Source organism: Ambystoma mexicanum, chromosome 2p (assembly GCF_040938575.1).
Source record: "Ambystoma mexicanum isolate Mex_15411 chromosome 2p, UKY_AmexF1_1, whole genome shotgun sequence".
Taxonomy (NCBI): Eukaryota; Metazoa; Chordata; class Amphibia; order Caudata; family Ambystomatidae; genus Ambystoma; species Ambystoma mexicanum.
This window is the reverse complement of record NC_090923.1, coordinates 492,425,757-492,438,296: the sequence shown is the minus strand read 5'-3', so window position 1 is coordinate 492,438,296 and position 12,540 is coordinate 492,425,757. Positions and strand designations below refer to the sequence as shown.

The 12,540-nt window shown below is 45.0% G+C and overlaps 1 protein-coding gene across 14 annotated transcripts in view; it reads right to left on the bottom strand.

Annotated features, from left to right (window-relative positions):
* The window catches only part of ATP2B2 (ATPase plasma membrane Ca2+ transporting 2), a 2,164,916-nt gene extending 2,152,661 nt beyond the window's left edge, over window positions 1-12,255 (bottom strand). For 3 of the 14 annotated variants that reach the window (XM_069643897.1, XM_069643905.1, XM_069643904.1), the window contains exon 1: window positions 10,777-11,135. The gene's annotated coding sequence lies outside the window, so the exon portion shown is untranslated. Of the gene's footprint in view, window positions 1-10,730; window positions 10,754-10,776; window positions 11,143-11,949; window positions 12,018-12,118 lie in introns of those variants that run through there. The other 11 variants (XM_069643913.1, XM_069643908.1, XM_069643910.1 and 8 more) reach the window with 9 other exon arrangements.
* Between the last annotated feature and the right edge of the window lie 285 nt (window positions 12,256-12,540).

Genomic DNA, 12,540 nt, shown 5'->3' with positions numbered 1-12,540 from the left:
CCAATCCCAATGCTCAACTTCTTAGTCAATCTTTGCTTATTCACATAAAATGTCTCATTCAAATCAGGTTCCCATACAACTTCATCAAAAGATGTCCTGAACACATCTACAAATACCAGCCCCTTGCCTGCCAATATATCTTATTTCAGGCTTAGCAAGCAGATGTTATCAGAACTATTCATGATTCCAATATACAATATTAACTGAGCTTTCTTAAGCATGGAAGTAATAGAAATCAACCCTAGTTTAAGGCATGTTATCGCCCTCGAGATACCATGTAGTAATCCAAACATCCTTTTCCAGAATTTGCCTTCCAATATATGTAACCACTACCCTTTGGTCACAGTAAGGCCTTCCAAATCATACACAATTGCCAGACAAAAACATTGACAATAGAGGCGACGGGTTCCTCCTAACGAAATCCCCTACATTCTTTGTAAATTGGAAAATTGCACACGTTAATTGTGCAGCCTTTATTTCCGGAGTTCTAATGAATTCTACAATACCTCTGTGCTGCCCCAAATCTATAATACTCAACAGTGTTCTCATATGCTGTAATTCTTGGCCTATTCAAATGCTTATTATTAAAAAAAACCTGCCTTAGTTTTAGTCATATTTATAGATAATTAATTCTCCTTTGCATACTTACAGAGTCTTTTAAGGGCCCCATTTAGGCACACCATAGTATGATCTATGATAACAAGGCCATCAGCTTATGCCAAACATGGACAATGATACCTACCAATTTTTGGGGGACATCCTTTACACTCAGTCAAGACCTTTGGTAAATACGCTAGGTAGATATTAAAAATCAGAGGGGCCAATGAAAATTATGGTATGACCCCTCTCATGATGCTAATGGGCTCTGTGAGTACTCCATTCTCACTCAAGCAGATTTGTGGGGATGTTCCCTCAAACATTGTTTTGACTTAATATAAAAGGTCTTTAGGGCAGTTATAGCTTTCCATCTTTAACCAAAGCTTATGAAGGTTAATAGAGTCAAAAGCTGCCTGAAAATCAATAAAGACGGCATATAGCCCAGGGCTTACATTTCCGATGCTCTATCAATGTAATATGTTGGATTGTGTTACATCCTGGGCGGAACCCAGAAAGAAAATTATCTAACAGACCAATGTTGTTTAGCCAACTTTGAAGCCTGTCTAAGAGAGAAGCTGCAAATAATATCCCTGTGGTATCTAAGCCGATAGTTGCCCAAATTCAAAGGATCACCTTTCTTAAAACCTGGTATTGTAATAGCAGTCTTCCAAGAATTCGGGATCTGTCCCGATAACATCACTTTATCGAATAGAATTTTGATAATTGTGGCCCAAGTAAATGGTTCTTGTCTGATGATTATATTCGAGAGTCTGTTGGGGCTCGGGGCTTCTTCCTCAATACGTATTAGGCTCCAGAATCCCATTACAACATAATCTCTGCGGCAACTATAGGACCCTCTCCAACTGCCTTACCAATATATTCTTTACATACTGTCTCGCACTTAAGGTTCACATTTTCACATTTCTTATTACATTTAACCAAAGCTACCACTTTCCAAATTGAACTGGAATTTCTAGAGATAGGGCTGCCACCAATTGCTGCCATCTAGACAGTCTGTCTGCATATTTATGCTGCTGAACCCAGATAACATCCTCACACTTAATTGCCTTTATGACCTTTAATAAAACTTTATTGACCTCAAGGCTTCTTCTAGCCCTGTGAATCTTTCTCCTCATTTTCCTTTTCCGATCCCTAATTTTCCTATCATAAGAGGGGACCTTTTTATCTATAATCATGCTTGGTTTATATGCTATACAATTCTTCGATTTGTGAAGATCTTCATCCATTCTTCGATTTCATTAACATTTAGGCCTGCAAGGTCCCCGGGCAGATGGGGACCCACCTTTTGCAATAATCTACCTGCTTTTGATGTTTCTTTGCATCTACCTCATTCAGTTCTTTGTACGATTAACATTTATCACATCTAATTTACAGAAATAACGCTCACCAATCATATCATTTGAGACCAGTTGTGCTACTGCATGATCACTATAAGTGTTACATTTAATGTACAAGCTTTGTACTACCAGCGGAAATGTAGGATTATAAAAATACATAATCTAGGGTAGATCTCTTTTTACCCAAATGGCAAGAATAATTTACTGGACAATCATTTTTTGTCCTCCCATTTAGCATTATCGATTCGAACTCTGCAACAAGTTCATCCACGTCTTCCCTCTCGATTCATGTCATCCTGCTTCATAATACATTTCTCATATACATTATCAGAAACATAGGGATAGTTAGGGGATACACAGTGGCAGTTCAGATCACCCTCTATCACTATGTATTCACCCTCCTCTCCTTTTGCCCAACTTGTAAGGAGCTCTCCTAGTGCTTCTCTGATAGCCGTACCCCCGCTCACACCCGGTGGATTGTAGAAATTCACTATCAGCATGCTCCTAAAATGATCTCTCTTGCTGCCCTCAGTCTCTACTGCCATCAGAAATTCCAAGACCTCCTTACAATTCATCCTTTTTGATAGAAAATAATTCCTCACAATAATTATAAGCCCCCCATAAGGTCTTCTTTTCTCTCCTCTATTAGCCATCTGCTGATGAATCATAAACCCATGGGCAATAAAGTCTAAACTTAGCCATGTTTCCTGTAGAAGAAGGATATTACTCTCAGCCATGGCACAGCATGATTTTCTAGCTCCAAACAGATGACTAAACCCCCGGGTATTCCAGGAGGAGAACACCAGCAATCATTGGTTGCCTGATGTACCTACCCTCTGAGTTGAACAACAATAATTCCTAGATTCCCATGGTAGATCTGGTTCATTAAAATTCAAGTCAACATCAAAAGCTATATCAATGGCCAACAACAGTGACTTAAACTTTCTAATCAACACGACTAGGCCCATATTTTTACAGTGGATATTCGAAACATTTGCATTCCTTCACTTTAATGGATCCATAAAAACAAAATCCTCAGAAACCAACATTCTAAGTTATGGGATTCCCTTAAGTATTGACAGCCATGATGACCGATTAACCCAGCAACTGCAGTTTTTCTGGTGAAGTCTCTAAATACTAAACACCTTTCATTCACAGTAGCGCCAGCTGAAATTTTAACAGGGGTTCCTCGCCCTGAAACGTTCTTGGGTGGAGTAATCCTATCTCTCAAGGAGACAACAGATAGGTCCAAATCTGAACATATTTTGCTCCCTTCCAGCGCCACAATATCCTACTCCTGGTTGTTCTCTTCTCCAGTAACCCAATTTGTTAACGTGCCAGCTTGCCGTGATTTCCATTTCCTCACACGGGTGTCTCTTTTCTTTTCCCATGTATTACTTTTGCTTTTGTTTGGCAGATCATAATTTTTTCCTGTCACCTTCTGTTCTTTCTGCAACATTTTCTTGTTCACCACTTGTCGTCTTTGCTTTCTCGTAAGAAGGCGATCTGAGCATACTGATGTTTCAATTGCCTCAATACCTGTATTATTATCATCACCTGTATCCACCACACCTCCCCCAGTTACCACTTCCACATGTGGTCTGGTCACATTTGATAATGGTGTTGGCGAAGGGTGAACTTTCAATTACTCATGTATTTTCCCGCATATCCTTAGTAGAACTTTCAAAGCAAATTGCATGTTTGTCATAAAATATTGTAGTTCTGCCTTTATGGATACATTATTTCTTGTAGGCTTTCTTCTTCCGTCATTTCAGAGTTTACAAACAAATTAGGCGAAGCAGAGAGCCGGATATTTTTTATTTCAGCTCTAAGGATAGGCTGTGTGAGTGCAATGTTGGCTGTTTTCTTGTTACCACTGATTACCTTAGTGGGTACTTCTTCATTTACAATTTGCTGCTGCAGAGAATAACAGAGGTCCAACAAATAATTATTATCTATATCTGCAAACATGCTTTGTTCACTCCTAAATGCTACATTACCTATCAATGTCTCACTAGCTGCGGTTTGATCGGGTAACGTTGAGATCGATACCTTACCACTTGCCACAATCCGATAAAACACAGTAATTTTGCCTTGCACATCATCGTGGACTTGCGCTAACACTTCTTATATGTGACTGGTGCTTGGCGCATTAATAGTTGAGTTAAGTACTTCTGGGGATTTAGCACCTGGACGACCGTTCCTTATGTTATATATTGCCCAGGGTTTTTCTTTCCCTTTCTGCACCATTCTGCTTAATTATTGATTGGGCATTTAGCGTTCAATATTCTGTGCTTTCATATAACTAAGTCAGTACCCTATATAGTTATATAGTTATAGTTAGCAGAGGAAATCCTTCCCATCCTAGCAACTAAATGTACCATTGAGCTTGAAGACGTGCCAGGTAACTAAATGATGAGATGGAGGATTCTAGTGAAATGATTTATAACTCAGTTATCTGTCAACCTACCAGATAATGGAATACAAATGTTTTCACAGAACGACCCAAAGAATTAGCAAATAACATTGTATGCAAGTATTTCTCTTGTGTATTCATGATGTGCCCGGCGTAGAACCTGAAATGGACTATTCAATGAGACAGCAAACACAGCTGTATCGTGTAGCTTCTTACTGCTCCTAGCAACAAAACAAGATTTCTTAGAACGATGAGTTAAGACTCTCGTTTTCCTATCATCACATGTTTACTTCTGGCAAAGGAAAATTAGTCCCTTTTGCCTCTTTAAACTTTGAGCAACAGCGGATGCAGGTTTATGGTCATTTCATCTAAGACCATTGCATCTAATTCCATTTCATCGAAATGTTTCCATCTAAAAAAATGTCCATCTAATGGATTTTTTTGTTTTTTTTCTTGTTTTTGGGCGAGGGGGAAGTAAAGGAGTAAACCCCCAAACTCCCGTTCTTTACACTTTAACATGCACCTGAACAAACATTAACCCTTTACCCCCCCCCCCCCAAAAACATGCATTAAATAGACATTGTGTAGATGGAAACATTTCGATGGAATGGTATTAGATGGAATGGGTTGAGATGAATTGACTAGATACCCTCGAATGCACCATGTTATCCTACTACATGTATGCGTAGGCTTGTCCAGTGAGTGGCCTGGGGTGGGACGTGCTATCCCTGGAATCTGATTGGCCACCCCAGGTGCCACCCAAGTATCCTAAACTATGATCATTACGTGTGTGCGCTCGTACTTCATGCCCCCCCCCCTGTATAAGTCACTGCACCATTTGGGCCACCCCAGTGAAAAGAGTCTGGACATGCGACAGCATGTACTGTGCCGGTAATTCCCAGAGCCACAGTCCTGCAGCACAGAACGAACTGCCTCACATAAGGGTCAGGCTCTCTCTATATGCTGTGTGATATCAATTATTTGACTCTTCTACGTTACAGCATCTCTTGTAACAATGAAGGGCCCAATTCTCAAAACATTTTGTAGCGCAAGTGATGTCATTCACGGGATCTTAGCCTTGTGCAAAGAAAGTTGTGCAGAATTGACAAGAGGCATTTCAATGTGTGCATCATAGATATGCACATGCAGGTGTCCTATTGCATCCTCTTTGCACAACTGCATAAATCAGGGGCAATGTCCTGCAATTCACAAATCGGATGTCCTCCAAAAATGTGCAGAAAGAATACACGTCCATGCATCTCTTTGGAACAAGGTGCATAGGGGTGCACAAGATGGACATTTCTGACCCGTCCGTGCATTTTAAAGTGACACTGCGGTGCTAGAAACCACTGCAGTCCCACCTGCATTTCTAACCTTCCATTAGGGATAGACATATTTGCTTTTATGTTTGCCCGCATTTCACAGTGACAGTCCCTGTAAGAACCTTTCACTTGGAAGTGTGCTCCCAACATCCATGAAGTTACTGGGAGCCTGTAATACATTGGTGTCAGGAGCACGTTCCCAACACTAATTGGCCCTCATTAGGACCTTGGCGGAGGACCATGGCGCTATTAGCACCATGGTCCATGGCGCTAAGCTGCCAACTCCGCCATGGGGGTTGGCGGACTTACCGCCCCATTCCGAGGTTGGCGGGGCGGTAAGTCCCCAATCCCCATTTACCCTTCCCCATTCCCATTTCTGGCCCCATAGGGCATAATGGGAGTGGGGAAGCCGTTAATTACGCCACCGTAAATTACGGTGGCGTAATTAACAACAAGGTCCCTTAGCGCCATGGATTTTAACGCCTGCTAAAAGCAGGCGTTAAAATCACCATGGCGCTAAGGGAACTCGTACTCAGGCGGTAAGGGGCGCCATGGTTTACGCCGGCGTAAACCCCTTACCGCCTGGGTCCTAATGAGGCCCATTGTAAGAGAGATGGCAAGCACATCATCTACGGCAGCACACGGCACCTTAAAAAGATGTGCTAGTCAACTTTGTGAATAAGGTGAACTGTGTTCCTATTTCAAAATCCATTCCACACTATGGGTCTGACTTACAAAAGCACATTTGAATGGGAAATCCCCATAGAAAAAGGTGTTGTAAATCAGGTCCTATATCTGCACTGGTGTTAATGAGATTGTGATACCTCAGGGTCTGGGCGTATAATAAATGTAATAATAAAATAAATAATATAAATTGTGCACAGGCAAACTGCATTTCAGCGTGCATAAACATAGCATAATTCCGCCTATAACCTTGGTTAGAATGTGATGGAAAGAGTGAATAAGCATTGAGTGCAGGGTAAACCTAGCATTACTATGGTGCTAGCAACCTGTTCCATTGGCTATACCGGTGGGTAATGGCCTGGCAGCCGAAGTGAAAGGCCTGAGCGACACAAGGGAGTTTAACGGGGGCACTGGGACGTTACCTCCGGGTATAGCCCATGGAACGGTCCACTAATGGTATTAGCACCCAGGTTACCAAAGTGGTAAACCGGGGAGGCGGGGGGGGGGGTGAAAAAAAAGTATTTTCATTCAAAGAATGTGACGCTGCACACGTCCTGTTCAATGAATGAAAATAATGTGCCAAGATGCCCACCATGGTTGTGGAAGGCGGGGCTCCATAAGGAGCCCCTCTTCCATTTCCATGGTGGCTGGAGAAGAGAGATGCTGGGAAGCTGCTGAGGTGGTTGGTTGGGGCAGCTGCCACAGTAAGTGGGGCTGGGCAAGGGGGTTGGCATTAGTAAAAAAAAAGGAAGGGAGAGAGTAGGTGGGTGTTGAGAAGATGGCAGAGCGGGCGGGGTAGCAGCCATCGGGTTCCATGGAACGCGGGCTGAGATCAGGAGTATCAGCCAGCGAACCAAGGAACCTGATTGGCTGCACCCCACTCCGGGTGCTAATAGAAAATGTGTGTGCCACATTCTGTTTACGCAAAGTCGCTTGAAAGGTGCAGATTAATGACATTGTAGCAGTAAAGCTGTGGCATGAAAAATGGTTGAAGCATGATTTTGCGGTAGAAGCACATAGCAAAGATGATGAAAGCTCACCAAGTTAAGAGCTTGCCCCAAGAACCTAGCTGGCTTCTGCCTGCAGGACACACGTTTGGATTCTGCCATGGCCTAATGAATCCAACATCCTTCTGAAGCCTTTAAATTGAAAAGCATTACATCGGGTAGTAAGATCATCTATTTATCCAGTACTTAAAAGAGGGGAGAATGCGCATGAAGCGCTTGTTTAAACGTGCTTTTATTTATTTATGGGGCAACTTTATATGTTTTAGAGTAAAAAAGGTGATTACATAAGTGAAGAGACCTTTTCAAAAGGTTCCCAGGAGTTGATGTGACGTTCTCACAATCCTGGAAACTTGAAAGCTACAACACTTTATCAATCTCCAGACATGCGTCCCATTTTCTTTATTACATAAAGTGTTTGATATAGCACAGAATCCAGCAGCAAGGTACAGAGTATAATTATTGCAGCAAGAACGTGTCGCGCTTGAGGTTTTGCGCACAGAACAGAACAATGTTGATTAATTCCAGCTCGAAGGAGTCTCATTATGAGTATGGCTTTAACAAATGTGGTATTTAAATAACACCTATTCCAAAAAACCAAGTTGGGATTGCATGGCATATTTAACAGATTGAGTACATAGCAATTATTGCATGCCATAAATAACCCATATTTACCCTATGCCGTATTTTCTTTGAACATCAGTCAGTGACTATCCCATGCGATGCTGTTTCATATTTAAGATTAGATGGTATTTTAAAATGGGAGGTGTTGGAAATACCACATTTTAAACATGACCACTAGACTCCCTGATCCGATACACCCCATATTTGATGAGAAGCGGTAGGGAACACCAAATTAGAACTAAAGCTGGGAGGATAGGTCATGCAGAATGCCCCTGCCTTGGGACCTGGACAATAACTTGTGTCATGATTTCGATACCCGGGTGGGTCAACTCAGCCCATCACCATCCCGATCCAGTCAGCCATTTTGACATTGAGTAACAACGCTTACCAAGCACTATGAAAATGGATTCCTGGTGAAAACACAAGAATTATTACTATACAGGACAGAACACCTCATTCCGAGTATGCCGGTATCCTGGCGGTAGAGCAGGTCCTCACATTTACCGGCCCTCCGTACGGCCACATTGCCGCTGGAATACGAGTGCCGACAGGACGGAGTAAATCCCCATTCATGGAGTCCCACAAGACTCCATGAGAGGGGATTTGCCGTCATGCCGGTAGGGCGCCTGGGTTACCTCCAGCTTTTAGCAAGAGGTAGGCCAAGGTGCCTCACGGGCAAACCCGTAGTCGGGCGGTCTGGTAAAGTGCTGGTATCTATACCGGCAATTTATTTGCGGACCGCCCGACTCAGAATGAGGCCCACTACTGCACAATCACTTTTTTGGGTAATAAATTGAGGAAGAGATACCGAACGCAGTTTGCCCAGAATCATACATTTTAGGAAAGTGACAAACCCAGGACTTGATTTGAGGTCTCGAAGTGTCAAGACAGTAGCTCAGCCGCTAGACCACATGTCTGCCCTGCTAGCCCACCCCCCACCTTTGCAAATAAACACAAAAACACACTTCTCCCCCTATTAACAAACTCATTCTTGATTCGGTCTCAATGTTTTCTTGCTTGCCTATGGCACATATAGTCTTAAAATGGAGGGACAAAATTAGTTACTGCTTCCACACTTCAATGAAGAGGGTATGGGTTCATCCGTTGTAAAAAGAGGGGTCGGGTCTGTGTTTTATTTCTCCTGCGGCCGCCACATGTGCTACCATCGAAAATAAATGCAGTTATGCAAAAAACTAGAAATCAACTAAAATGTGGAGGGCGGTCACTGATGATTCTCGGGCGAACATTGCACCCTTGAGTGCCCAATACCGGAGTGAAGTGTTACGGCTGTCAGTTATCGGCTTTGCCCTTCTTCAGGCTCACATCAATTCTGCCCACCTTCATCTCCCCAAACAAACCTCCGTATGAAAGCACTCTGCTGAAAGGCGAGTTTTGGACGCCAGCACGGACGCTGAACTTAGCTGGGATGAGAGGAACACGATATATGCATGTATTAGGAGTTGGGTTGCATCTATAGTGAGGACAGAGTCTAGTTTTAAATTGCAGCGCGATGCATTTTTAATGCTTTCCCATCAAACTTTGAAATATTTATGTTTGTACCTAAAGAAAGAATAATTGACATCCCCGGAGGCTAGAGCTGCAAGAACTCGAGCAGACATCGGAATACATTTCCAACTCTTCAGAAGTAATAACACACACACAACGATGGCGCGGAGGCGCATAATCGATAGACACGGGAGCCCATGCCAGTGGGATGCCAGAAGAGGGGGGGCTTTGGCACACTCACACACATCGGAGGGGGGGGGCTGTAAGCTCGAGAATACTGCACGATCTTGGTTGGCAAGGAAGGGGTTAGGCTATAGATGGTTAATTCTCCGTTAAAAGCCGCATGCCCCTCGGTCATGCTATCGCACGGCCATGCCCTGGTGTTAACAATGCAGTGTGGGGAAACTTCAGCTACAAGGTCACTTCACGGAGACCCAGCAACAGCGAGTATAGCGCACAGGTGTTGGCGGCCGTGGAGCTAGCCCTGGCTCACTACACTGCTTCCAATTGATAATGTAAACATCACTACCCATCGCTATATGGTCCACTCTGAGGCTCTCTCTCTATAGATCTTACAGGAATGCATTTAAATAAGATTACCTCCACGTTCGTGAGAACTTACATATTTCCAAGGAGAGCTCCGATAGGCATCAATGGTATGAAATTAGAACACCTCGGCATTGGTTTTTCCACATAGATTATTTTGTAATACTGTCCGCATGCACCCCTGAGAGGCTTTTTGTTGCAGGCCCCTTCCCCTCCCCCACGTTTTCCCCCCCACAGGTAGCAGTCCCCACCGAAATGAGACAAGCGCAAGCCACACGCGTTCTCTCTCGGGTACAGGTTGAGCAAGTCCGCTCCCCTCATCTGTGTGAGGAGAGGAGGCGCGTAACCTTGTCCTGCGAGGTGCGCGGGTGACCTTCGGCCGGCGCTGGCATCTCGGGCGAGGAGAGTGGGTTGCATCGAGCGAGGCTGCAGCATACCAGGTCCCAGCCAAGCTGATACCCAGTAACTGCAGCGTTATTTTCAACTTTCGCCGGCATGCTCGCGGACACCAACCCAGGGGCGCTCGGGAAACTAAGCACCCGACTGAAATTACGGGATTAACATGCTATAATAGAACAAGGGAATGAATAAAGGCAATCAATGCTTTCGCAGTGTCTCCAACCCACAACACACACACACATATTTGCGAAGCAAAGGTTACATAAATGCCCACCGTGCGTGTCTAAAGGGGGTGGCAATGGCATGCATCTATCGCTCACCGGCACTGCGGGCGCCTTGACGCGGCGGCGGCGGCGATGGACGGGGTCCTCCCCGGAGCGAGCCGCGAATCCTGCGACGGTCCGCGGACACGCACAGCTTTCAAAGGACAGCGCTCGCCTCCTGCCGTAATGTCATTAGCGGCTGCACCCACTACCGGAAGGTTAAACACAGCCCAGGCATCCCCCGTGCTGCTGCCTCTTCCTCGCTCCCGAGCCCGCCTGGTGTAACCGTCTCATTAGTCAAAGGTAAGGACGTGCGACGCAAAAAAAAAAAAAAAGAGAGAGAGAGGGGAAAAAAAGCAGCCTGCTCCAGTCAGCGGCAGCAGAACAACTTGTAGTCAGAAAATCAAAGACTTGGGAACAGAAGGAGCTCTGTCTACAAAGGAGGCAGGTGAAACGCAGGACCACCTACCACCAGGCAGGCGGCGCTTCAAAGTCGCCCCTGCGCACCCCACTCAACTCTTCTGCCCAGCCTCTGCGGGTCATTCTTGACGATGGAAAGACATCAGCAACCTCACTAACCCCCCACTCCCCCCTCAGCCCTTCTCCTTGCGGTGCATTATTTAAACAGGCTGTTCGGTGACCGTGTGTGCATCTTTTGGGCATGCCGGCTGCCAGGGGGAAGAACCGGTCTTGAACCCATGCCTACCCAGAAACCTTGAAGAGAGTTGAATCTTTGAATTGCCAGCATATCACTGCGAACATGCCATTAGGCTGGAGGCGACTTTGGACACAGCTTCAAGCAACCCACATTGCATGCGAACAGCGCTATCTTGCATTAAATCAACCCCATGAGAGACAGAACAACACGACTTTATTTCACACACATATGTTCATTTCTCATTGCCTAGCTGGAGTTGTAGGCAGGTTGTGCAGCTGCCCCTGCTCGAACCCCCTATTCACATCAAAGCATCACGAAGTCTAGGCAGCGAATCCCAGGGGTCACAGAGGCAAGGTTACTCGCGGCGCGGGGACACACAATAATGTTCTGAGCCACATTCGGTCGGCTGGCACTTTTATGCAAAGGGCAGTCAGACTGCAGACATAGCAGGGTCCCCCACCTCTGGCAGTCATCTCATTTTCTGCATCTACGTGAAATATGGCAGCAGGTCAGGGGCGCTGTGGGATAAAGGTGCGGGCACCCCGCTGCGAAATGCCGCCGAAGTAAATTACCTTTCTAGATGTAACGCAGCATCACTCTTTCCAAGTGTTCACACCATTTCCCCATCAGCCACTGCCTCCAATAGAAGCACATTGGCAAATAAACAAGCCTGGCAGAGGAGGGGGAGGAGGGAGCTCTTCATTTTTTTTTTATTTTCATGCTGTGGATGTCGCTACTTACTTGGCTAAGATATCATCACAAATCCAAAATGATTTCAATTACACAGCGGAGTAATCACTGTTCGGCATCTGTAAGGGGCTGATAAGCAGTGCTACATTACAGGAGTCCCTCTGCAGACTGTACCATCTGAGCCAAACAGGTGGGGGGAGGGCACTATCATTTCTGTCACAGCGTCTCGCTGGCGCGGTGAAATCGTGGGGCAGTGCTTCGTTCCTGCAAGGCGAGCCTTACGAAAGGGGGGACATGCTCGACACTTGAAGAAAATTCTCTTCTCTGGGGGGGTTGGAATGAACCATCTTGTTGTTGTTTGTGGGTCTAATACTTCCCCTGGGATAATGACAAAAACGAAAGATGGCACACCACCAGGAATATGCCACTTGCTCGGATACGGGAGAAACCTTCAAGGGCAAGCACTGCCAAGT